This window comes from Lampetra planeri, chromosome 32 (assembly GCF_965212315.1).
Source record: "Lampetra planeri chromosome 32, kcLamPlan1.2.h2, whole genome shotgun sequence".
Taxonomy (NCBI): Eukaryota; Metazoa; Chordata; class Hyperoartia; order Petromyzontiformes; family Petromyzontidae; genus Lampetra; species Lampetra planeri.
In genome coordinates this window covers 2,461,305-2,488,658 of record NC_136138.1, presented here as the reverse complement: position 1 = coordinate 2,488,658, position 27,354 = coordinate 2,461,305, and the positions used below count along the sequence as shown (strand labels likewise).

General features: G+C 43.9%; 1 protein-coding gene across 2 annotated transcripts in view; it reads left to right on the top strand.

Annotated features, from left to right (window-relative positions):
- Positions 1-27,354, top strand: part of LOC144729286 (A-type voltage-gated potassium channel KCND2-like) — a 486,104-nt gene that overhangs the window by 8,661 nt on the left and 450,089 nt on the right. The window lies entirely within an intron of this gene.

Genomic DNA, 27,354 nt, shown 5'->3' with positions numbered 1-27,354 from the left:
ACAATAAGCTTCCACGGTGCGTTCAGTTTAACCTTACTCCCAGCAACGAAGAGAACAATGCTTCATCGTGCTGGTTCAATCAACTCTGCGCTGTATATCTAATATATAGTGCGGTATGTTTTATATATATATGCAGTGGTTCGTGCGCTATACTATGAACTGGGCAACGTGAGTAAAATTTCCGGCCATGGCAAACATCAGTCACAGGTGATACCGTAACTGGTACTGGGCCTCCACCCTTTCGAACCCAAGCTAGACCAGTGTGGTGAAGTATGGTCGAACAACTCCGACAAGTTACACAGTGTGGGGAGGCCTTCATCCAGCAGTGTATTGACAAAGTACTGTCAATTATTATTGCATGCATTATTATACACACGCGATTGTGCAAAGAACATTTGACTGCAATTTGGAAAGCTGCAAGTTCAAATACCAGTGAGAGGTCAACTGAGCCCATCATTGTTTGTGGGTGAATAACATCAGTAACAATTTGTCAACAGTCCGCAGTGATCTGCCAAGTCAACAGTTACTTGTTTCCACTACAGGCTCAGCAATAGGCCAATGCTCGTTTGAGTGAGAGACATTTTGTCTTTGTAGAGCTGTGATAAGGGAACTCAAATGAATAACAAACTTCAAACACACAAAAAATGTTGGTCTACTCATTGATGACCATATGCTTCAGAATATTGTTTATTCTTGGGTTAATCCCAAGATTTGCACCTAGGATCTTCCATCGTTCTGGCTAAGTCCTGGCATGCACGTAAGCACCGAGGGTTACGCAGCCACCTCCTGTAACCGATGGTGATGATGATTATGAGAAGGAGAAGGCATGCATTTGTAAATAATTGGAGAGCATTTTAAAGCCAGCTCCGGTGATATTGTTGCCGAGAGCACTCTCGTGGCATCAGCCGTGGTTTTGGACAAACATGTCACTCATGCGCTTATTCTAAAACCTTTTACTGCTTATTTATTACGTTGTTTGTTGCAATAATGTGGAAATGGAGTGAAGGAAGGGAATGTTGAGAAGATTTGTGAGCGTGGGTGACACTTGTCCTCCGTACCCCTGCACCAACTCATGCATTTTTTACTCGATTTTAAATATGGCTCAGGTGGCTGCGTAGCTCAGGGGGCAAATACTGAGCGTGAATACTAGGCTTACACGTTTCTTTATTGGCAGGGATTTTGTTGCTTTCAGACTCGTTGCAAGTGCTCACATTGGTGTGCAAATGGGGTTTGCATTTAATTGAAGTCACCGCAGTCCAGCGTTGGGAGGCTGATTTGGCAGATCAGCGTGGAATGAGCCGCTCAATCATACGGCTAAAGAATAGATGTGAAAGATGCATCCTTAAAGTATATTGAGGAAATCCATCCACAATACAGCACATTATTTTTCCCTGTTGTTCCAGTGTAAAGAGAAAATAACCTTAATAGTTATTTACCCCGAAACCCATGGAACAATTCAGACAGAGATTGTGAAAAATGCAAAATCATTGTAAAAAAATGGAATTCTGAACACTGTTGTTTGGCTTTACGTTCAATGCCACGCGAACTACACTTTTTGGGGACTACAATTTAACGTGAATATGACATACGCACATTTCAGCATTTGCATGATGTAATGCATTTGCATATATTCACACAATATTGGGTCGGTCATTTTCATAACAACTTTGCCGGGAGAAAATTGTACCAGTTGGAAGCACAATTCTACTGCGAGCTGCACGGGAGGGAATTAATTCGCTCGCACGGTGAAAGCGACCTGATGTCTGTTTTTGAATATTTGTTTTGGCGCAGTGCATTGTACTGATTTAATATCGTACTGCACAAAGCTGTGCCCTACCTGACATCCGACAGACAATTTAATTTTGGGGGAACCATAGCCACCCGAGCCTCTGTCATTTCACCATAGCGGTGGATATATTCTGGAGATTATGAGATTATTATAAGAATGATACCGCTTCAACAATTGCATAGCAGTGCAATGGTGTTTTGTGGATGATATATATGTGTATATACCAGGATACAGAATACACCAGTGAATTTGCGTTGTATTGTAAGTGGCTGTACATGATGTGGGTTAGCCATTAAATACTTGTATCAATCTTAACAAAGAGCTTGCAGTGCTTCACATTTCAAATAGACACCTGTAAACATGCAAATGATTTGCTTGTGTTTCTCTTGCTACATCCTCACTTTGAAATATTGACAGCAGTAACAAGACCTGATATTGCTGATCTGTATAATCTGGTCGAGTCCCAAAACTAATTGTTGTAACATATCAATAATGATACGTTAATTGTAGCTTGCAAATTTGTCACCCAACAGTAGATTGACGATTGCTGATGGCTGATGCTGATAGTCATAGCGACTGCCTTCTTGAATATTGTGATACCATAGTGATATTCACTACGATGTTCTCTATTAGTTACTCTCGGTGACACGTGTCTGCATTGATTGACCAACGCACAAGCGTACAGCCCGTGAGTTTTCCTGTGAGCATTGCACAGCTTTTGCAGCACGTGAACCATTTGTGTTTTCATGAAGAAAAAAAGCTCAGCGTGTTGAAACATGGCTTCCAAACTCAGGGAATGGACCCTTTCACGATAATTCCGTGATTGTGAGCCAGTTTTGTGTCTGGCCCTGGACAGCCCAACCTTGCTTTGCTTCAACAGAGCAGAATTTGTGTGAATAAAACCGTGGCATTTGGACCAAGGCAGCGGTCTGCTTGGCTGAGCTCGGCCAGGCTGACCAGCATCACTCTCAAGCTTAGCTGGCACTTTCAAAGTTATCAAACTGACACACGGACTGTGACCCACAGGATACACTCAAAAGACTCTCCTCTGCTTCCATTGATCACATCATAAAGCACCGCTTTTATTATCACATAGGGTCTCACGTGCAGTTTATTGGAAGTTATTAATAATTAGAATGTCCGTGTTTCCTTTAAAAGACTCGGTTTTCCACATATAAATGAAACACCTCTGAATGCGCGTATGGTGGGTGTAGCAATTACTATATATATTTGCCATCAAAAACTTTTTGAACTGCTTTTTGTGTTTAGTTTGTTGTCCTTCCCCTGCACCTACGATTATCACGGATGGATATGCACGTTGTGAAAGAAGGTTTCAACGTACATGCATACAAGTTGTTGGGAAATTTTTTGTTGTGTTGTTGTCCGTGTAAACTGGTCTGAGGCGTGCTCGTATCGATCTTTTGGGAACGGTACGATGCGCGTGGGTTTGATATGTAGTCTTTTAGTATTGGTTGGAGGTTTAGTGAGACCGCGCCAAAGCGGTTGTTTGCAGCATTGTAGAGCAATATAATTGGGCCAAAAATCCCTGCGCGAAGTTCAGAACAGGCTTTTGTTGAATAACTCCCGGTGCGGCAGATTGTAACTCAGAATAGGCCACAAGGTTCTATTCTTCCAAGCATCTGTCAAGGAGTCGTTTGAGTGGTTGATGTTTTTTTTAAGTGCAGCCCGTTTCCAGCTTGTTCTTCAAAGAGAAAATACAAAATAAATATACGCACAATTTGGAAAACCACACTGTACTCAATACTGTTTAAGCACGGCTTAGAATTGCATTTTACAATATGGGGTATTTATCACGATAATGTGGGGCCTACATAGCGATCACATTCGTGCGCGTAAATAGGAGTTGGGATTTTGACATCGTGAGCTCTGCACGTTCTGAAATTATTATTTTTAGGCCCAAACCAAACGTGCTGACGTTATGGCCACGTGTCTATTATCGGCATCGGTGATGCACGGACAACTTGTACAGGATTATCCAAGCACCTTATTATAATGAGCATATGCATCCAGTTCTAGCTAAAATATTTCGGCAAATCGATTAAATTTACACTTACAAAAAAGATATATATATATATAAATACACAATTTACCTTATTCGTTGCTCGCAAATGAATCGGGCCCCATCCTCTTTAAAGTGATACTTTTATTAACGCTGCCCTGTTGTGGAAAGGTGTTATTTGCTGAACATATCACAGAGTTGGCGAGAAGGAGGTTACCTGCGATCCCTCTTGAGCATGTGAGCACTTGCATGGTTCATGCTGTTCATGTGTTCACGATAATTCATCACTACTACTCCTGCATATGTGGCGAGATGTTAACGACCTCACCCGGTATACAGGAGGTAGTGGGTACGATCTCGACCCTGACGCCTGCTGTGTATTTGGAGTTTACGTCTCTCTCTCTCATATCATCATCACGGTGGCTAGGAGATGTTAATGCCCTCGCCTGGCGCACAGGAGGCCGCGGGTTCAATGCCGACTCTGACGTTTGTATATTTGGAGTTTGCGCGTTCTCACACGTTTAAAGTATTTGGCTGCTATACCTTTCCACGTGATAAGCCATGTTGAGCTATAATTTGTGGCTATATAGCTCTTACCTGGTAAAAAAAAAACTTAGTTTACGAGGTATATTGAGGGTGTTGTAGTTCAGGTTTAGGGTAGTGTACTGCCCATCACTACCATCTAGGCACCAGGCAGGTGTATTAATGGTGTCCAAGCTTCACCTCAGAAGTCATGGCATGGGTATGCATGGTGGCTCAACTTGGCTACCTCAGAACACGGCAGGTGAATTGCATTGCGAGCGAATTATATAAAAGCACTTTGTCTGCACCAGCATCCTGGACTATGGAAGCCAGCATTTTGATAAAACATTGTAACGTTGTTCACGTCTGCATTTAGACGACAGTCAGTCTGCTGAGAACACAGTGAGGTCTTAAAAATATGCAGTGACACCTGTGAAACTGCTATAGTAACTCGTAGCAATGGCGAAATATTATCTTAAACTCTTGTTTCTAAAAAACAATTTCTACATTATAAATTTTGCAATATTTTCCAACTACATTATATAGGTATATGGCTGGGTACTGATGTAGATTGAGTTAATTAACTCTGGTTGCATGCTCAATTCTTTGATTCTGGATTGACTCACTCCAATATCTCTACGGGTCGTAAGACGCACACTGCTTTTGTAGGACCTCAAATGTCATTCTGCTGTCGGGGGTTAGGGGGGAGAAGGCTGGCCCCTCATACACGGCATACCGACTTGGGCACTCGCTCAGAATAGAGCGAGGCAAGAGAGGATGGTGATCGTGAGCCGGACGAGGAAGCGGCATGGAGTGGGGGCCTCGTGTGCAGGAGCGATGCGGGCAGGTCACTGAGGCAGATGACGGAGGGGTCAGCGAACGGGGAAGTCCGGCTGGTCGAGAGACCGTAAGCGTGGACCTGAACGGTCAGGCGTAGGCTCTGCAGTATTGGACTATGTTTTATGAATATGGTGGCATAGCTCCAGTCGCTTCCTAATATCCGAAGGAAGAGCGTTCCAGATGGCTGCAGAAGCGCATCTGAAAGCGCTGCGCGATGCGGTGACCGTCTTTGTTCGATGGCCAGCCAACAACCGCTGTAAGGATGACCGGAGTATGTGTGATGGTTTATGCTCCTTGACGAGATCAGAAAGATATTGTGGTTCATTCCTGGCAAGCACTTTGTGTGCGGTCTTATAATGAGTGCGACCTTATAACGTATTCGTTCGGCTACCAGAAGCCAATGCAGCTTGGTGAGCGCTGGATGGACGCGGTCGGATCTTGTCGTACCCATCACAACACGTGACAAAGAATTGTGTACACGCTGCAGCTTGTTTTTTTGCCAGACATCCTGTAGAGTAGCGAGTTACAATAATCGAGCCTTGTCGATACTATGATACATAGTATGCTACAGTAGTAGGGATGACGAGCTGTGGTGGCATCAATGTGCATGATGACCTCTTGACCTTAATGTTATGAAAACATGAAACGGGTCTTAAGCTAGCTTGTGATGTTTTGTGTTTGTTTTCATATCCAGGGCCGAAGCACCCAAGTGATGCACAGCGAACCAATTAGCTGCTTTCTCTGGGCTTGCATTTGAAGAAAAGTGAATGTCTGATCCTAGAATTGAAACGGAATTGTGAGCTCATCCTTTATGCCACACCTGCTGTCGTTCTCCTACTGCACGCTAATAAACATTTTAACAATGCGAACATATAGAATACGGTGCTGACAAAAACGCCTGTCTGTGAATGAAATGATCAGGTAATGCCATTAAATCTTGGAGAGCAAGAAACCTCACATCTACTTCCAGCCCACTAGTTAAGTAAAAAAATACATGAACATTTCTAAAGTGAGCAGCGAAGTTTGTTTTATTTTTGGCCTCTGTTGTGGTATAGCTGTTTGTAGTAACACACGATGCTTCACAAAAGCTTCTTTGGGTTGTGTTGTCCAAGGCTGAAGCAAATTTACTTGGAATGAATGGTAACAAAGAAAGTGTACGCACAAAGATCCCCCGTATAGGCTTAACAGACCGTTGGGGAAAGTGCTGTTAGCGAGCATCTCTGGCAGTAGGAATGGCTGGCCAGCACCACGCCCGCCTGGCTTTGTCTCCCCAGTTTTGATCTTTACACACCAAACCAGGTGCTCATATGAGGCTGAGTCGACCTAGGCAAGGCCCAGGACCGGTCCAGATTATCGTCACTGGTGTTGGCCATGAGTGGAAATCGAACCCGGATAGTGCAGCGCAAAAATACACACGTGCACATGGAACCACGAACACACTTTTATTACAATTGCCAATATTTTATTTCACGGCCGAAGGTTTCGGTTTAAGCCATGCGTCGTATTTCCTTTGACACAACAGTTGCATTGCAAAATGACGTCGGACTTGCACACCTTTGAGCATGGGTTGATTGATCTCCAGACATTGCGTGTTGCAGGTACCTTAAGCCTCTAATTCCACAGTCTGTGGCAATGTGATCCAACTCAAATACACGTTTAAGGGCGTATCTGAGCCGCAGCAAAAATAGTTGTTCCCAGGGGTGGCTGGCCGACTCAGATGGGCAATGTCTATGTCAAGGCACCGTGCCAGCATCACCGAGATCCTTGATGCAACAGCATGTGGTGATCCGACATCAGAGCACGCCACAGGTCGATGTCCTCGGCTTGGTCTCCAATGACACTACAAAAAAAAAGAAACGACCGTTTGCTTTGATTTTAACCAGTTGGACTTCCCATCCTTAAGGACCCTTCGGGCAGATGGGATGTTGCTGTTGTGTAATGGTGAGCGCAATGGACTTGCAATCCAGAGGTTGCCAGCTCAGTCCAAAAGAACAGGAAATATTCTTGAATCCCCCCCCCCACCGGCTCTGAGCAACAGTAGTGTGGAGGGGTAAAGTGTGGATATTATCACTGTGTAATAACAGCCATAGAGGGGTCACGTGGGGATTGGCTTGCCGGTCCTGCTTGTAGCCAATAAGGGTTGAGATAGGGACCATGGCCCATGCGTCATCACGACAGGTCATCAGGAGTGATTGGCCTAGCCATTCGGGGCCCCAGCCAATGGGGAGCCGGATGAGGGGCGTGGTCCCGGGATTGACAGGGAACCATCGAGAATGGTCGAAGCTGTCCATGTACGATTGGCTGGGGGAACCACGTGACGAAGGTATTAAGAGCGAATGGAGGGGAACGATCAGGAGCAGACTGGAACTGACGAGAGCAGGGTCACGCGCGGACGGTGGCAGGGGTTGCCACGTGCGCGGTGGGGACTTAGTGCGGGGTCTGTCCTCTCTCCGTTGTCTGCCAGCAACGGAGAGTGAGTGAGCAAGTGTATTATGGAGTGGAAAATAAAAGGACCGATTCCGAAGCCGTCTCTGGAAGGATTATTACAACTGCATCCAACGTGTCTGACCAACTTGGAAGAGTAGGTCAAATGCCATATAGTGCGGCACTTTCATGCTCCCTCTAGTGGAGGCCCTTCTTCCTGTAGTGGCGGGAGTGAGAAATGTGGGTAGGCTGCACTTAAGCAATAGGCGTGCAGCAAAGATGCCACTTGCCTGTACTTCCAAAGAGCGCAGTCTACTGCGGGAGGTAGGTCAGATCCGTGTAGGATATCAGATGAAGGCTTATGATGTCACTTCTGGGTGCAGTGAGACATGTGGTATGTGATCTTATTGGAAGGTCTAGACATATGATTTCACTGTGTTCCCGTCTCTCATAGCCCTGGGAATATAACGAAAGACCCCATAAAATGTATGGCTTCCTAAAATATGGAAGACATGACCCCATTGACCATAATTACCCATGGTGCCATTCCGTTGAGTAAAGCCAAAATTATATTTAAAAAAAAAAAGACAGTTTTTTGTACATGTCTCGACGCTGAAATAAGTAATGGGGTGATGTCAATTTCCATTGGCAGCCCTGAGCCAGGGGCAGAAAACCTTCATTGCTTTCGCAGGGGCTCTTCTCCATAAGGCAACCACTTTTCATTTGTAAATATATGCTACTAATTGTATCGATTGTGGAGAGTTTATAGGCTGAGTCAACCCCCAACTGGGAATTTCTGTTAGTGATTTCCCCCAATTGTATTCCTCTTGCGCTATTGGCAACACATAATGAGATGAGGAATACATTAGGATTCATTGCAGAACAGTGCATACCTTCATATTAGAGAGGGGCCCACGGAAGCGGGTATCACAGAGCTACCTCTGACATACCTTCAAGTTATTTCTTGTCCACACGGTGAAGGGCATCACTTTCTCACCCATCCACTGATAGGACCACCTAATTTCAACTGCTACCCCATATATTTTTTTTCAGATGAATAGCAAAGCACGCAATTTCATGTACCAAATTTAATGCCAGCATCAGTCCACTGTCTTAAATTGTTCTCGTCCAGACACAAACTGGGAAAATTGCTTGCTGCTTTACATTACACAGTGTCTCTTCTTGCATAACTCTCTTGGGCCTTTTATACAAGTGTGAGTGTATCTCATTTGAAACGTGGTTCTAGCCACGCTCGCACTGCTGAGCATTCTTGTTGTAAGCGTCTCGTCAAGGCCCACTTTTCCCACCATGCTGATGAGATCACACCCACGTTGGTGTGAAGTCAACAATGGGGGTCACAGAGAAATGTGGAACGATCCACTGCTGTCTCAGGACACGAAAATTGAGCTAAAGCATCATCCGATGGTTAAAATACCATGGGAACACTTAAACCTTTTGTAAAAATCTTAATATGCTGTCATCTGCTTAAATCAAGTACATTGCATTTAATTGATTTGCTGCTTTCATGGGCTGTGTTTATTGACTTACGTCTACGTAATGAACAAGGAGCACCTCCTGTATTTGAACAGTGTAGGCATTGCTGCCGAGATAAGCAGATGAAATCGCACTGATGTAATTATGAACAACAATTAGGTTGGTATTAGTTTTACAAAACCATGATTATTGTTAGTATTATGCCAATATGGCTTTGAGTAGAAGAATGAACTGTCTACTTTGATGCATCTTTCTAAGGAGATATACATCTTCTGTGAGGATGGACGTCACAGCTCAAAATAAGAAATTACAAGCAGCATTACATATTTTAATAGACCGAGAGCACATATTTTATTCACACGCTTTCCTTCCCTCGACTTTGCAGCGCAGCATTTGATGAAACTTCGCTTTATAATTCATTTGAACGATGTGCGTTTGTTCTATAGGGGAAAAGAATAACAAGAAAAAACCCTGCGCCTTTTCAACATTGTTTTGTCTGCGGTAAAAGGACACGGGTAGAGTTTCCATGAAATTCTACCAGTAAATCAATTTTATTTTCATTCTACCCTCATTGTCTTTATTAAGAATGCAAAAGAAAATGCCACGGGGCTACAACGTAACTATGCGTGTGCAAGGTAAGATCGAGCATATGGGACGTGCTAAGCAGCTGCTGTCTATTCATAGGAATGGAAAGTAAAACCGCCCAGGGCCAGAGTGAGGTCAATTATTTTAATGTGTTTTTTTGTAAAACATAAACACCTATAATGTGGTGTGCATAACTAAGGCTTCCTGCACAGAGCCATACAGAGGTAATGGCAACGTTAACTGGGCAGCAATAGGCATCGACTGTCGGTTTTTGACGCAATTAGCGTTGCGTTTACGATGGTCAAATGAAGGAGGCCTCGTAACGGCCGCGTTACTTCCAGCTGAACAGTGGCTGCTACTCTGCGGCGACGAACAGGCAGTGTGCATTCGCTATGAACATAAAACACGGCGGCTCGCTTAGCTAAAGATCTGCGAGGTGTTCACAGCACACGCACAGCCCGTAAACTGCCGTCTGCCGGCGATAGAAGAAGGCACAACAATAGGAAATGCAATTTAATTCAATGCACCCTTCTTCTCAAAACGCTTGAAGAGCCCATTGGAATCGTTGGGAGAGAGTTTTGTTTTGAAAGGTCATGATACCACTCAGTCGATGCTGTAACTTGGCTTGGAGAGTTTAGAAAATAATTTCACACGTCGTATTGTACTTGCCACAGCTGATGCAGCCATTCATTGTCATTCCCCCAGCATCAGAGGTTTGAGCACTGAGTGCAGAGTAGCCAGTGGCGGCGCTAGGCAAAAGCAAACTAAGCAAAGGTTAAAATGAAAACGCTCATAATTTTAATAACACTACAAATATACTTAATTATGAATATTTTATTTTAAGTGTGATATAATTAAGTTACATCTTCTTGGGGCCCGTCCCGAGTGCGTACTACTTCGTGGGTAGATGCGGTGCCAACATGTTAACTCCCTTGCCTTAGTATGCAGGGGGTCGTGGGTTCGATCCCGACCCTGACGCGTCTATATTTGGAGTTTGCATGTTCTCCCTGTGGTTGCGTGGATTTTTCTCCGGGTCCTCCTGTTTTTTTCCCCTCCAAATTTTAAACACGCGTTTAAGGTATTTGCCTGCTATACATTTCCACGCGATAAGTCACTTCGTTGATCTATCATTTGTGGCCAGGTCGCTTTTGAGAAAGAGCCCCATAGATTTCAAGTTTTCGTGACTTTACCGAAAGAACCAAAGAGTAAAGAGCTACATAGCTCAGTGGGCCTTACCTGCTAACAGAAAAAACAGGAAATACGTAATAGGATCGTGGCTGTTACATGGAGAGACCAGTCCCACCAATGGGAATGTGGAACGTCGATCACTCTATTGGAACCACCAACAGAGATTAGCACCACTTTCCACTTGTAGTGTGCAATAAGGCAGGGGCGGTTTCTTCATTAGGGCGATTGGGCGACGCACCACCAATGTCATTCAACCACAGAGTCACGCTAGCCGTCACTGTGCCTCTGGATATAGTCCAATCAGCGTCATGCTACGTTCTGTGGAGTACCGCCTCTTTTTGGGCGATTTCCCTCCAGCTGAGAATCGCCCCGAGTGGTCCCATAGACTTACATTCAAAGATGTTTTTTTTCGAACGGGGGTGCTGCAATGCATTCTCTATGGCTTCCGGGAGGGCTCGCCCTAACGTGCTTACGTCATCATACGTGCTTACGTCATCATACGTAAGCACGTTTCATCCAACAATATAATTTGTCGCCACCTAGTGGAATCTTTAATAAAAGAAACTTGAGTGGTTTGTTTTAATAGTGAGTATATAAACAAACAAGATGTATTGTAAGAGTCACTTTATTTTTCATTAATATTAAAGAAGTGAAGTTGCCTTTACACGCTTAAGCTGTTAATTTATCCATTGCATGGGTGGACCTTATCCTTATCAATCATCCAGACATTTGCCCCCCCTGAGAGATTTTGCAGGAGCCGCCACTGCAATAAGGTTACCGTTGATTGCATGAACACTGTTTCCATTTCCATTTAATTACACGTACCATGATTCATAACTCTCCTTTCATAGTGTTCATACTTGGTTTGCCTTCGGCTTACAATACATGCTGCATTAATACACACACCACAAATCTGTTTATCTGAATCTAGCCAAGCGAGATGATACACGATCGAAAGGTTAAGAGTTCAAACCCCTCTGGGGGGGTCATTCAAAGGATACACCACGATTGTAATTATTATTAGTTTTTGATACAGAGTGCCCTTGAAGCCCAGCATGTCGGACCACTTTCCACGTGACAAGCGACTTGCAAATTGTGGGTACTGCAACCTCTCCCAAGACGTCTGGCCATAGTGAACGAGTATATGGAGGTTCCTATAGTGGAGACTCTTATGCCGGCAGGGGTATTAGCAAACAATTGCAGGGCTGCACTTTTATGTAAACTCTTCAACGGGACGACAACTTACCCTTCCTATACTCTGCACTCCTATCGTGTTTTGTTTTGTATTGTTTGTTGTTGTAACTTTCTGACCTGCCCCTACTGGACGTCTGTGAAAAAGAGCTTCATAGCTCATGGGATTTCTCCAGGATAAAGAAAGATTTTGATTATGAACTGTGGTCGTCCTACGGAGAGTCTAGCCATCACCTTTTGTAAAAAAGAATCAGAATATTTATTTATACTGGTGGAATCCGATGATTTATAATCAGTGCCGGATTATCCTAGTAGCAAAAGTAGCTACATATGCTACGGGCCCCGCACTTTCAAGGGCCTTGCGCTAAATGATTTCAAGCTATCAATTCCGGTTCAGTGAATCTGCACTTGCTTTATTACTATAGTACTATACTGCCTTCAACTTTTATGAACGACTGGGTGTTTCAGGTTAGTGATTTGTCGTATTATCTGGCTGTATAGCAAATGAAAACATACAATTACTTTACTATGCAAGTAAAAAAGTTGTGTTTTAATATTAACGTATGCTACAGGCCCCGCACTAGCTTGACCATGTTTGTTTGTTGTAGTACGGAGTTAGAATGATGGCTTTAATCTAAGTTGTCTTGTGGTTGTTGTTGTTGTTGTTTGACTTGCATCCCACTAGGATTTTAGCACAGCGTTGGTGTACGGTGTCTTTTTTATGGAAGACTTTGCAGTTTTTTTCCTGGATTTTCTGTTTGCACTTAGTCACTTTAAGATGTTTTCTTGTTCATGTTTTTGTTTTTTGTTTGTTGCGGTTGCACCCGATTCAAGAGCCGAATGGCTCACAGGGCTGTACCAAATAAATGATACTGAAATGAATAAATAAATGAAACTGAAACTGAAAGCTTAATCCGGCACTGTCTATAATGCTGTCTTTCACAGATTTCCAGTAAAAATTCAGAACTTCTGCCTCTGGCTCAAGTCCGACAATGGAAATAAGCACAATCACTCATTTGAGTGACTAAAAAAAGTAAAGGTCATGCAATTTAAACTAATCTATTTTTCATTTTACCAAGTAAGGCCCACTGAGCTAGACAGCTCTTTTTCAGAAGCAAACTGGTCACAAATGATAGGCCAATGAAGTGGCATATCATGTGGGCTATCATTTGTGGCCAGGTTTTCTAAATGTGGAGGGAAAAAACAAAGGACCCGGAGAAAAATATACGTGACCACGGAGATACAAATATGCAGGCTTCGTCAGGATCGGGATCGAACCTTCTGTATACCAGGTGAGGTAGTTAACATCTCGCCACCGTGGCACCCTTTTGCACGCTCGCACCATTGCTGATGGAAGGGCCTCCACTATATGAAGCTCAAGAGCTCCTCTCTAGAACACATGACTTGCCTAACTTAATTTTGTTTGTACCAAACTTGCTTGTTGTGATTGCAGAAATAATAATATCTCGCTAAAAGCGCATTCCCAGATAAGCTAGCGGTAATTAATAATATTAGCTGTTGTATTACCAGCATTGACATTAATGTGTTCAAAGTGGATGTCCCTTAACAACTGATCATTGCGTTTTTGCACAACATGTGTAATCAATTACTTAAAACAAAGGCAATCCATTTTGACAGTCGGTGCACGTTTCACCACTGATTGGTCAATGCTGTTCTCCTTTTTAATGTTTAAAAAAACTCAGTAGACAGCATCAAGTAATTTCCTCCTGGTGTATGAGCATATCATTATGATTTAATAGACCTGATCAATTATGGCTGGGTCATGAACTTTCTGCGGTGCAGCACTTTCAGCACTTTGAAGAAGTCGCTTCTTGTAGACATACGTGTGTGCAGCTTGGGTAATATTTGGAGAGAAAAGTATGATTTTGTAAATGCATTATTTAGCAAGAGCAACGTAGTGAGCATTTGAAATGCACGCAGCCAAAGAGTGCGTATTGTGTTCAGTAAACGAGAAGCGAAGGAGGGGATATGTAATATATATGTAATTTTTCGTGTTAAAAAAACAAGACAAAGAAATTGCCAAAGCCCGAGGCATAGCTGAGACCGAGACCACGCACTATTAAAGCGAGCGGGCGCGTCTGACTTGCGAGGACTGCACGCAGTGAAACAAATGCAATATTCATGAACACCGTAGGGATGGAGTCAGCGCAAGAAAGTTGGTAACAAGGAGGCGAATGTTTGCATGAGGAAAAGGGACATTAAAGTCTCTGAAGGCTACATTTCAGCATAAATGTCTTGCCCAGGACACTTACTTAAACATGTAAAACCTGTCTGGGGTGGTGATGTGGTGATGTTTGAATATTTTTTGCCAACTATGTTCGTCACGTGGGAATACAGTTGTTTGTATAGAATTTACTCCGTCCTTATGTGACGACGTGACATTCAATCAATCAGACGACCGGGGGTTGAGCGGCGGCGCATTTTTTAGCGCACGGCACTCTTAACCCGGTGGCCTGAGTTCGATTCCTGGTCATGGCTGTCGTCAGTGACGAGTGACGGGTTCTGCGCCACCCAACTACAATCCTCTACACCAACGCTCGGCGCGGTGATAAGCAATCACACAATCTCCGTGGCCGACACGGCGTAGGGAGGTCTTCATTCAGCCGTGGAGTGACAAAGGGTTGTAAATTATTATTGTTAATGTAAAATGGCGGGGTAATGTGGTCGTCGGTCCACTTGCCATTGAGCCAGAGAGCCAGTTAGTAATTGCATGGGATTATTGGTGATATTATCGGTTGAGGCAGATGCTGAAACGGTTTTGCTGTGTGGGCAACAATAAACATTCCAGAGACATCTTTCACAAAAGCAGGTGCTCTTTATGTGAAAGTGTCAGAGCCATTATCTGAAAATGTGAAATTATTCTCTGAATCTTACATTTCAAAATAACGACGGCGTCATTACAACTGTCCCTTCTCAACCGTGGTTGCACAGGCCTCACTTGTGAGAGAGATCATGACTCTCAATGCTCTGTCATCCAGTTCATTACGGATATTGGATGGAATTTCAACTAATTAGATTCCCCTTATCGGTATGTTGTTTGTTTGTTTCCGGAGCTGGCAGTGCCACTATTGGCGATTATGAATGGAGGGAATAAATAGCATAGACCATTGTGGCCATTATAGAATGTGCGCTCCAAATTGTTTGACCTTTTTTCGCGTGAATTTATCAAGGCACATATAATAAAATGCATCGAAATATGTTTAGCCCATTGTTCAAGCGACTACATTAATTTGCCTTACTATAACGGTTTTGTTTTTTTGCATTGCCGTTCTCTATATGTATGCTGTTTTAGTGGCAAAATAATGCATTATTCGCATCGGGGACATGGGCCATTTTATAAATATATACACACATACATATAAAAACAGCATACATGGATTTATGAACAAATGAATCGCAGGTATGAATGTGCAACCAAAGATGTCAGTGTAACCGGGTAACCTTGAATGCAGATCAGAAATTCAATTTGCGTCACCTCTGCAATTCCAAGTTAAATTTTAGGCATTATTCTGGACACATTCCATCTGCGTGCATTTTGCCAGTAACGCTAAGACATCGACATCGACAACATAATCGAGTCTTGAAGGTATTTTCATGTTTAAATCTCATTTACGACCGCTGCATTCCCACGCGACGTGTCAATTTTGTCCGTTTCCAGACGCCTGAGATGGATTCCTTGAATCTTACATGACCAGGACCTCACCTTCTGTTGAGGAGAGGCCTTGGAATGCGTCTCAGAATTGACCATTGTCATTGCGTCATTATCAATTTATAGACAACAATTTTTGTTGGCCGCCGTTGGGAATTATATTGTGGAAATGCATATTTAAAACATTTAAATGCAAGCATTTTTGCTAGCTATTTACAATGTGGCTATGTGAATCTCAGTACAGGGTGAATCCAGAATTTTCCAAACTGCATTGCTCTAACTGCTACCCATCCAGTTTTCCATTTCAGCAATCATCAAATTCATGCCAAGTGGTCTGATATCGTTTTGATTTGCAAAGAGAGTCCTGCAATATGAAGGACACAAAAATGAAAAAAAAAGGAAAAGGTTTACGCCAAATGGGACCTTTTTTCCAATATCAAAGTATGAAAAAATAAGCATAAGTTTTACCCTTTCTGGCAATAAAACAGGTGTTAAGATATTCTTGGTTCTTTCGATAAAGTCACGTAGAAGGGAAAATAATAAAATAAAAAATATATAAAACGATAAAATTCTCATGACGTTTCGACCGCAACACAAGCAATTATTTTATTATTTTATTATTTTCCCTTCTACGTGACTTTACCAAAAGAACCAAGAATATGAATCCCTGCAGTCACGAAAGCTTTAAATATAAATTTAGGTGTTAAGATGTTCAAACACCGAAATGGAAACTTTTTGCAAGGCATCACGTCTGCACTAACCACACATACTTGTGGTGAACACGCAAACAAACATGCTCTGATAACATAGGCATTGTCTTTGAAACTGATTGGCCTACACCAGAGAAGCCTTCTATATGGCCTCGTCTCACGAGCGTCAGACCAAAGAACGCCAAAAATCTAACAGCACAGAGACACTGCAAGTAACACTTATAGCTCGGGTCGAGCAGTTATATCTATAGGACCTTTTTGCTAGAAAGCATACAACCTATTCTTCTTTGTGATGGACATCTTAACACCTGTTTTATTGCTAGAAAGCGTAAAACCTCTTTTTATTTCTCTTCTTGGTTCTTTCGGTAAAGTCACGTAGAAGGGAAGTAATAAAATAATAAAAATAAAACATAATAAAATTATTCTCACGACGTTTCGGCCACAACGCAAGCAGCCGTCCTCAGGTGAAAACCAGGTCCGTCGAGGCGACAGAGTCTGAATGAAACAGCACACGAGCTTGGAGCATATATATAAGCTGGGCGCCTTGACACAGGAATTTGCATATCAAGAGGAATTTAGCATATTTATGGGAAATGCAGGAATGTGATTAGTACTACATATGCATGTGCATTATGCAGGATTAACAGCATCAAAGGGAGCTGCAGTTGCTGCTGCTGCTGCAGTTGCTGCTGCTGCAGTTGCTGCTGCTGCAGTTGCTGCTGCTGCAGTTGCTGCTGCTGCAGTTGCTGCTGCTGCTGCAGTTGCTGCTGCTGCTGCAGTTGCTGCTGCTGCTGCAGTTGCTGCTGCTGCTGCAGTTGCTGCTGCTGCTGCAGTTGCTGCTGCTGCTGCAGTTGCTGCTGCTGCTGCAGTTGCTGCTGCTGCTGCAGTTGCTGCTGCTGCTGCAGTTGCTGCTGCTGCTGCAGTTGCTGCTGCTGCTGCAGTTGCTGCTGCAGTTGCTGCTGCAGTTGCTGCTGCAGTTGCTGCTGCTGCTGCAGTTGCTGCTGCTGCTGCAGTTGCTGCTGCTGCTGCAGTTTCTGCTGCTGCTGTAGTTTCTGCTGCTGCTGTAGTTGCTGCTGCTGCTGCAGTTGCCGCTGCTTCAGTTGCTGCCTTATCCATTTTAATATAACACTATGTATTATTCTACCCACCCTAATGTGTATCACACTGCTATATATTTACTATACAATTACGACACCATACATTACTCTGCACACTGCACCATGCCAGTGAGTGGAACGCGGTCTGAAAGTCACCGTAAACGTGAACACAATCAGTTAAGATCCGAAATGGTGTATTACGTCCTTCCAATGATTGCTAAGCCAGAATCCATCTTCTCGGTTGAAATTGTCTCTGTGTTTGTATATGTGGATCGCCTCATGAACGAATCTCTCATGATAGCCAGATGGCTTGCAGAGAACCTCTGTCTTGGAGAAGTCAATGTCATGTGAGCCCACTGAATTGTAACAGTGATCTGCCACGGCTGAGGTGTTTGTCCTACCGTGTTTCAGGTCTGCTTTATGTTCACGGATGCGGTCCGAGACATGTCGTTTGGTTTCTCCAATGTAACTGCTACCACAGAGGCAACTTAGTTTGTAGACGCCAGGGTACTGTATGTCTGGAACCACATCTTTTACAGACGGGACCAGATCACGGATGTTATGTACTGTGTTGAATCGGACCTGGATCTTGTGTTTAATCTTTTTATTTTTTCATTATTTTGTATGCTGGCAAAAAAAGTCCCATTAGATATGAGGGACACAACCAGAAGAGTTTGTGAGACAATCGCTTTGTCTGAGAAGCAATGGTGTCCAAGTTTAGGGACGTGGAATTAGCAGGTGATCAGTTAATCAGGATACTATGCATGAATGTTGAACCTCTTTCACACCGTACATAGCCCACCGTGCTCACCGGAAGTGCAGGGGGAGGATAAGAAACTAAACACAAAAAGCAGTGGTAAAGAAATCAGTTTTCAATCTAGATTTAAAAGTGCATTGCTCCGGAAGGAAGAACATTCCAGACGGCCGCAGAAGCTCATCTGAAAGCGTGCAATGCAGTGACTGTCTTTATTCGATGGCTAGCCAATGGCCGCTGCTTGCGCGGATGACCAGAATCCGCGTGATGATGGTATATTGCTTATTGACCAGAATCAGCAAGGTAATGTGGTTCATTTGTTGCAAGCACTTTGTGTGTGTCGTGAATAAAGTGAAGGCAATGCTAAATGCCCGAGTGGGTGCTGGGCTGTCACCAGACCTGTTCTGCTGGGAGGCTGCATGTTTTTCCGTGCTTGAAAACTTTGGGGTGGTACTCACCACCCTGCCCTGCCTCACCTAGAGCCCAGTACATCCCTGGCCAGGTGTCTCAGGGTGCCACGCTGATCAGAGCACTGAGGCCCGGGTACTGCTCACAGCCCGGGTTCAAATTATGTGTTTCAGCGATGATTACGCCGGGGTGTATAGAGTTCATAATTTCATTCTGTAAACCGAATCATCATCAGCAGCAGCAGCCTTGCTCGATATACTGCTCGATGAAGGCCTTTCCAAGCTATGACCATCTATCACAATCCTGCAATGTAAACATCCAATTAACACCTGCACATTAACTCATTTCACTAGCAGGTGCACAGAATACCCCACGCTCCATATATTTTAAAAAATACTTTTTTTTTGCAGTTCTGAGGTTATATTTCCACGTGACAAACACTATGTCAGGGCATGTCTGAAAGTGCACTACCTACAGTGAATGAAAAGGCAATTGTGGGATATTTTGACACACCGTTAGCACAATTGCAATAACATTTTGAGCAAAAATAGGGAAAATAAGCACAAAAAAAACACAATTGATCATTTGGATGGGGAAAATACTAATAAAAAAATAACTGAGTCTATGCTTGATGCCTCTTTTATGGTCCTTTTTTAAAGAACGAAAAGTTTGCCACAGGGCCTACATTCAAGCTCCATTCAAAAGAGCAAGTGGCCAAACTGTCACAGACACAGGCCAGTGATGAATGGACCAAATTAATTCTAGGAGAGCCACAGGAGTAACCGGCGCCTGCCTGGACACGTGAAATGTCCGAAGGATTAGAGCTGCCTACAGCATCCAAGTGCTGCTGCCGCGTCGGGTGTTTGAGCAGAAAAACACTTCGGCTTTGCCTCCACTTTCTTCTTACACTCCTTGGTCGACTGAGCTAAGATCGCCAAACCCTCGATACATGAAAGCCTGGTTTAATCCCAGGTGGGATCCTGGGATTTGAACTTGGTGTCTCAGCAGTCTTGGTTCAGTGCTCTGACAGGGCAATTTCGCCATAAGTTACACAGACAGTTTTTATTTTCAAATTAAGAATACTCTTTAATGAGAGTGTGAGTGTGTTTTCATAATGTTCAACTACCATACTCACCTTCAACATCCCACACTGATCAACGTGGTTAAAGTATGGTCAAATCGCCCCCATGACCATAATCCAGCGGTGGATTGAGTGATTCGATTAATTGCCGGGATTAAGATTAACTCACCCACCCACTCACCCACCCACCCATTCACTCATCCACTCACCCACCCACTCATCTACTCACCCACCCACTCATCCACTCACCCACCCACTCATCTACCCACCCACCCACTCATCTACCCACCCACCCACTCATCTACCCACCCACCCACTCATCTACCCACTCACTCACCCACCCACTCACTCACCCACTCATACACCCACTTACCCACCCACTCTCCCATTCACCCACCCACTCATCTACCCACCCACCCACTCATCTACCCACTCACTCACCCACCCACTCACTCACCCACTCATCCACCCACCCACCCACTCATTCATTCACTCATCCACCAACCCACTCATCCACCCACTCACCCACTAGGCCAGTCTCTCCACAAGATAACCACCGTTGACTAGACACAAAGTGTGACCTATTTCATTGGCCCAGGAAGAATGATTTGACAAGTCAACACCTGATTGGAATTTGATCTTGCAAATTTATCATTAGTGAGTCGAGGAGTCTGCTAGATTTTCAGATGAATGTATGTTGAACTTTGTTTACACCGTACGTAGCCAATCGTGCTCACCTGAGGTGTGCGGATGTGGACCATGGAATTGTGGAAGGGTGATGCAGCGCCACGTTGGAGAAAATTGTGCTGCTCAGACTCGACGATTGGCGGCAGGAATCTGACCATCGCCTTCACACCTCTTGGATCACCAGGAGCGGGCAGAGGCACAACGACTGCACCGGCAAACACTGGAACGCCAACACTGCCAGTGCGGCCCATGAAGGCCCCTTGTCGGGGAGATCCAATTGTGATCCGAGATGTCAGGATCGGCAGCCCTCATCACTGTGGTTGCCGGCATCGTGTTATATCACACCTGATGTTCGTCATGAGTGCAGGTTCAATTGCATTCGCTTTATCAGTGACAGCCCTTGGACACAATGCCTCTGTTGCAAAGGAGACCTGGGATAAAAATGTAAATGAATGAAGGAATTAACGGAAAGCAAGTTGCAACGCGAATAGCCGTTTTAAATGACGAATGTTGCATCCTTTATAATACTTATCAAGTATGCAATATACAGGGATCGATTTAAAAAGTGCACGTGAAAAGTGCATTGCCCAATTAAATCAAACGCCACAAAGTACAAAACAAACCCTTGGCAGTGTATTTCATGAGAGCTCTCTTGTGGCTGCCCATCAGCCACGATCATACTTTGTATATTTTAAGTGCCTGCGTATTATCGATTAAACATTTTGAAGTTGTTTGCGGTGGTGTTAGATAGGCAGTCTTCTAACATTACAACAAAGAATATCGGGTCGTTAATTTTCCATTACTTTGCTCAGCAATCTCAAGGACATTCTTCTGTTTACATCGTGCGGACAGAACAACTCTGCCCTCCCTGCATAACACGTTCCATGTTATATACTTATTGTGAACCGCATTAAAGCTCAGTAGCTAAACACTTTGACTATGTAGCAGGCACACGTTGGGAGGCCTTTATCCAGCAGTGGATTTAAGCCAATATCCCACGTGGTTGATTTCATTTTATAGAATTAGCGCAAAACAATGTCAGTTTGATGCCAGTACCTGTTCAGGACTTTTTTGACCGTGCGTCATATACTGCAATATGTTTACAATAAATTTGTATTGCCTGTGCAATATATAGAAACATAAGCTACATAAGATGTGGGGGAGTGTTGGCATATTGGTGAGCCGACTGTAATTTACAGCAACCGTAGTTCCTTTCCATGACCATATATCAGCGCGTGAGCTGCTTACAACTGATATTACCCGTTGAGGTAATGAATGCTGTTTCATTGTCAGTATAATTAATATGATATAATTAATATTGTATGGCCAGTCCTCTCCGTCAGCTCGTTCGCGGCGATTAGCCCAAGCGCACGTATGCTACGGCTCTCTTACTTTAGCCACCGTCAATGCCTCACTCAATCTCAACAACTCTTCTTCCATTTATTCTACCACTGCATCTATCCCCAGCTGGTTCTCTCGGTCTTCCCCTCCTCCTGTTTCCTTCGAACCGTGCTAATCCTTATCTCCAGTAAGCACGGTGGGCTACAAATACGGTGAGAAATAAGTTCAACATTCATACAAGGGTATCCTGTCCATGCTCGTTCTTGTATCGTATCCGAACCATTTAAGCTCTTTAAATGAATGCCCTGTGAAACTATTAAAACAAATTTGTATTTTAACAGGTACTGCCCACTCAGCTATATAACTATTTTTTCAGAAACGACCTGGCCACAAATGATAGCTCAACGAAGTGGCTTATCGTGTGGAAATGTATCACAGCCAAATACTCTAAAATCATGTTTCTAAATGTGGAGAGAAAAGCCGGAGGACCTAGAGAACAATCCATGCGACCAGAGGGAGAACATGCAAACTCCTAATATACAGGCGTCAGAATTGGGATCGAACCCACGACCTCCTGTATACCAGGCGAGGTAGTTAATGTCTTGCCACCGTGGTGCCCTGCAATATAAGAAGACATGCAATAGCCTCACGCTCTATATTGAGTGAATGATGCAATTACCTTCCGTTACCCGGTAATGCGGCTCCGAAGCGAAGCGTGGAATCCCGTGGGGGGGGGGGGGGATGTTAGCTTAGGGTGACGTGCAGTCACTACATTGCTGTGCGAGGCACAGCATTACTACTGTGTGGGGGTAATGGTACAGGACACATTTAGAATTTTCATCCGAGGCAAAGTGTCGTCCTGCTCAAACAATTAATGGGACACCGTCCGTGTCGCCTGGTGGCCCTGAGCGAGTGGTGAAAATTCCACATTCCCGTGGCAAAAGTCAGTTTCTTCATCGATTGACCTTGGCCGACCCTTCCAAAAAGTGGCACTTATTTCATCAATCACAAAAGGAATGATTGGCCGAGTCAATGACCAGCTGGGATTTGAACTTCGTAGCCTTAAAATTGTGAGTGTTGCACTGCAACCACTTGGCCAGTTGTAAGGGCCCAAGGCTCAGGAAGCCAGTCTCAAGAGTGTCATAGCCTACAGCTAATATCTAAATAGCCCATAACAACATATTTTTTTGAATAATAACAGGCAGTTTATGTAAAACAGCAGGTGGCTCTGATGGTTAATGAATAAATTGTAATGCTTCCAAATGCCATCAACATTATTACAAAAGCAATTACTTTTGTCTGCATTATTTTTTCCCTTCAGAATTAGTCGCGGAAAAATACATTTAAAACATTGCATGTCATATTCAGAGAGCATAATTATCCGTCTAAAGCTGGTATCTGATTCGTTTGAACGAGGACACGTGATGTTTGATGGCTTTATGATTGCCGAGAGTGAGTTCGAGAGAGATTATACTACCATGGAGTGTGTTTTACACTTAAGTAGAGGTGCAGCCCTGCAATCTCTTTCGCATACCACTGCAGGAGGAACGGCCTCCAAAAGAGGAAGCTTTATGGAGTTTGTCATAGGGGCATCCTGGTCTTCTCTTCCACGCTGGCCAGGCATCGTGGATGATGTAGGAGTTCCCACACTTCACACTACCGCAAGCGGCCTGCCTATTAACTAACTCTGGTGTGCCCATGTACATCGCTGCGTCGGGAGAGGCAGCGTGTCCAAGGAACTTGCGCCATTGTTTGAACTCAGAAATCAGAATGTGTATTTATACTGGAGGAGGAATCTGGTGAGCCATGAAGCTCTTTTTCACAGACGTCCAGTCGGGGCAGGTTATGAGGTTACAACAACAAATAATAATTAACAAAAACATGATAGGAGTGCGATTTATAGTCAAAGTAAACAAATCACTTCAAAAACTGCCAAGCCAGAAGATCGAACCGGCAACCTCTGGATTGGAAGTGTTAGAAATATTAAAGTCACGTAGATAGGTTCAAAGAAAATAACAAAAAAACATCTTGCTTGATAATAAATGTACAAAAAAAACATATTAGCTTTCTAATTAACACTTTTTTTCATTTATAGATTTTACTAAATACACGTGTATAGGACAAAAACATTTCTCCATAAGGATCTGGTGAAGTGACTTGGAAAATGAGGCTGAGCCAAACACAGGCAGGGCAAAACAGTTCACCTGAGTGCCTGCACTGGGGCTGGCATCGCATTCTCTACATTTTAAAATTTATAACAGCCCTGAGTCCTCACTCACATAATGGCTTAAGGCATAAATCCAGCACCATTAGAGCGAGCGTGGCCTGGGCAATCACCTAAATGGTTTTTATGCAGATGGTATGGCGCTCTGATTTAAACAATATATATACAGTTTATATACTTGTATACCAACATTGTACAAAAGTTTATGCTGATGCAAGACACACAAGAAGACAATGTTTAAGATCACAGGCATTTTCTTTCAAATGAAAAATAATTGTTGCTATCAATATGCTTTTCCCCAATAAGGTATTTTCGCTTTCGAACTTTCCATTTGTCTAAAGACAGTACAATCCCCTTTACTGAGATGAATGTTTTTGGGATGTCGGCTTGGATTTTTTTTTAAACCTATTTACGGTGTGCTGTGTCAGATCCCAGCCCTCATGAATTTGCTCAACTAAATGCAATGCACCTGGTATGAAGGCCTAGAGCACGGTGTTTAGAATTAGACAATTTACAAGGACATCGTGCTATGGTGCAGCATAAAATCTCCCTTTGGCGATACATGCAGTGCGCAATGCTTGGCATATGGGCATTTGAAAACATGATTCATTTTACCCTGCAGAATGTGACTTGGAGCTCTGGCGTGGTCATTGGTAATGCTTGTGTGTAGCACCAGGAAGTCCGGCGAAATGTAGTTTAAGGGCCACCTTGCTGATGAAATCAATCAGAACTAGCTCTGGGATTTGCCTTTTTTTTAAACAAATGTCTTAAAAAATAAATGAAAAACAATTGCATTGGGACGTCCCGTTGGTCAATAGATTCTTGTTTATCAAAATGTCTTCATTTAAAATAATTGTTTATGATGCCATTTTACCTCGGGGTCAAGCCCTCCTGCTCCAACCACATCTCTGCCACTGCCCGCACTCGCCGCTTTCACCGATTCAATATCCCCAAAAATCCATCCCCTCATCTCACGCTCTGCTGCTCAACTCCTGGTTCACTCCCTCATGTTCACTCACCTTGACTATTGCAATTCTCTTCTTCTCGGCCTTCCTGCCTACGCCTTCACTCCTCTTCAACAACAGACACAAAACTCCTCAGCCCGGATCGTTTTTAACCTCCCCCCCCCACAATTCCCATACATCTGCGCGACTTTCTCAACTCCGCTGGCTCCCTGTCTTTACATGTATCACTCTCGTCTATAAATCCCTCCGTGGTTTTGCCATGGAGGGATTGCCCCCATACCGTCCTCTACGCTCCAAATCTCTTCTGTTCCCCTCTGTGCCTCGCTCGTCCTGTACCCAGTCACGCTTCCATTCATTTTTCCCTTCTTGTAAAGCGCCCCGAATTTAAGTATGCCATATAAATCTATATAGGATAAGACCTAGCGCTCGCACTCATTTCACTGAGTGTCCACCTGTGTATGCGGACTATAAATTGCGACCAATGGGGCGGGAGAGAAATTTATCCCGAATCTACGATGGAACTCGGCGCAATTATTGAAATGGGAGCGAAGTTAAAGGAACTGGTCTTGGTTGCCAGAGCTCTGGGGCTAATGTAATATAAACAACGAAGGAGGCAACGAGGTTGGATGCCAAACTTCTGTTCATGCCACGCCACTGAGATGTCGTTTGCCGAGGGCGTGCTTATTCGCGCACCCTCCGCGGGACATCATTAACCTCGACTCACAATCCCCCGGTGCCCAGATGTGACTGCTGCATTAAACATTTTGATTGCGGTTACATCATTACGGCGTCTTGTATTTAGCATTTGCTCTGGCCCAAATTGCATTCTTGGATCGTTGCCATTGCATCGCAGAGCTGTGATGTAGCCACGGTTTCACTGTGACCGTTTTGGCCATCGGTTGTGTTTTTGTCTTCGAGTGAAGTCATCACCATTATCCATTCTCAGTCACCTGCTGGATTAAGACCTCTCTCTCTGACAAAATAATGCTCGATGGTACTAAACGACTGCACTCCATCACACTTGCATGTGCGCCATGCATTCAGCACTCTGGCTCCTCATTGGTTGATCCTTTGTTTGCGCTCTGCCTCTGGGTGAAACGATTGATTTTGTTATTCGGTTTATCCATTGAATTTCAACCTTTTTTTATTATTTGCCCAATCATATTTGTTTTTTTTTTGCTTTATAGCCAATGTGCCATCTCAAATTCGCATTTCCTCTCTAATCCATACGATTGTATTCTCATCTCTTCGGGCTTTCTTTTTAAATACTTATATATAGCACGTTACTGATCTATATTAAATTCAAAAGTCAAAGGTCAAATTGTATCCGTGCTCAAATGAGCTACAGCAGTGCTCATATTTTTTTGGGCTGGTAAGAGCCAGTGGTGGACATTCCACATTCCTGTATTTGGAACTATACTTTTCAAAATGTCTGATGCTGTAAACTTCCAACTACATGGTATACCTAATTATATCAACCACAAAGGCATTATATCTTATGAAGAGGATGCAAGTATCATGTGTGTAAGAATCGATTTTAATTGATGAATCAGAACATTATTACATTCCTGAGATGCATTCCTATTAAATAGCAATGTTGTTATGCTTGGAGTTTTACAGCTGTACACTGACCTCGCAGCATGCACCGGTGGTAGCGGCGCCTTTGCAGCCGTTAACTCCATGGGTGATGCTGAATGCTTCAAGGAGGCCCTGGATTTGGTCCACGTGGTTCTCCCTGTGATGGATGAGATGATGGAGCTGTCACATCTTGAGAACACCCAGACCAAATCTGAAGCTTCGAGGTGGTCAAACTTTAGATGGTTGCTTGCACCCACAAAACATGCAGCTGGAAAGTAGGGGAGTGAATGTCACCCTTTTTCCAGGTTTGCAATGTTGCCTCTCTCTGCAGGGCAAGTTTTTTGGCACTCGGGGTTCATGCACCTGGACACCAAGAAGCTACCATGCAGTAACGTGACGGGGCTCTGTGGCTTTGCCCGCCGCTGATGGTTCCATCAAGAGTTTGTGACTCATCCGTGCGTGGCTCTGCCACAGCACGAACACATAAATCATGTGTGCATACATGCATGAATAAATGAACGAGGAAAGAGCCCGAAATAGATGTTTAAAATCCTTGCCACACCGGTATGTGGCTTGCACGACGAGCGCATTGCTGCCTCTAGCGCCGCTGTGCGCATTCGTTTCTGTGCGTATGCGTTAACATGCGGGCCTGTTTATTGGATTGCGCGACGAACCCGGGCCCACCCGAGTTCGATTCCCGCTCACAGCCAAGACCGGCGACGATTAATTGAACCGGTTTCCTGGGCCTCCCGACGCTTCTGGCGGAATGGCTGAGCCGCTATTTGA